The 1,004-nt window shown below is 37.2% G+C and overlaps 1 long non-coding RNA gene across 1 annotated transcript in view; it reads right to left on the reverse strand.

Moving 5' to 3' along the window:
* Positions 1-224: 224 nt before the first annotated feature.
* Positions 225-1,004, reverse strand: part of LOC107575125 (uncharacterized) — a 4,043-nt gene continuing 3,263 nt past the window's right edge. The window contains exon 3 of the long non-coding RNA XR_001607810.1: positions 225-436. This is a non-coding gene — a long non-coding RNA (uncharacterized lncRNA). The remainder of the gene's footprint in view (positions 437-1,004) is intronic.

Consider the following 1,004-nt stretch of genomic DNA (forward strand, 5'->3'; position numbering starts at 1 on the left):
GTTCCTCTTTGAGAACAGCAGCATGTGTTTATAGCGCTCTCTATCGGGTAAAAGTAGCGCTATTATTAGAGATGGTGATGCGATTATGTGCTTGTGCTGAATTAAAAAATGTCCAAGTGTGTGATTTTGTAATCACTGTGCAATGCACTCGATATTCAGTTAAATTTCCTACAAAGAATAAAACAGAAGCATTAAATGACAGACAAAAGAAGAGCAGGGTGGGATTAACATTTAATAATGACAGTTATGTAAATTTCTATATGAAAAACTAAAGAATATTTTTGTGATACAAATGGTGACATGGCAGGGAATAAATGTGAACAAAAACAAAATGTGTGCGTGAGGTATTGTCCAGTATGCTCTATCAGTTCCAGTAGATAGTATCTGATCATCGTGTTTTGGGGACATTTTCATACACAGTATCCGTCTTTGATTTCTGCAAGAAAACACAAATACAATCAAGAACCTGGTGAATATGACAGAAAATGAATTGCAGATCAACCAAGGTTTCTACAGGTGCATCTCAATAAATTAGAATGTCATGGAAAAGTTAATTTATTTCAGTAATTCAACTCAAATTGTGAAACTCGTGTATTAAATAAATTCAATGCACACAGACTGAAGTTTTGGCTCACATTTAACAAAAACCCACCAATTCACTATCTCAACAAATTAGAATATGGTGACATGCCAATCAGCTAATCAACTCAAAACACCTGCAAAGGTTTCCTGAGCCTTCAAAATGGTCTCTCAGTTTGGTTCACTAGGCTACACAATCATGGGGAAGACTGCTGATCTGACAGTTGTCCAGAAGACAATCATTGACACCCTTCACAAGGAGGGTGATCCACAAACATTCATTGCCAAAGAAGCTGGCTGTTCACAGAGTGCTGTATCCAAGCATGTTAACAGAAAGTTGATTGGAAGGAAAAAGTGTGGAAGAAAAAGATGCACAATCAACCGAGAGAACCGCAGCCTTATGAGGATTGTCAAGCAAAAGCGAT

This window comes from Sinocyclocheilus grahami, unplaced genomic scaffold, assembly GCF_001515645.1.
Source record: "Sinocyclocheilus grahami isolate Dianchi unplaced genomic scaffold, SAMN03320097.WGS_v1.1 scaffold2475.1, whole genome shotgun sequence".
NCBI lineage: Eukaryota > Metazoa > Chordata > Actinopteri > Cypriniformes > Cyprinidae > Sinocyclocheilus > Sinocyclocheilus grahami.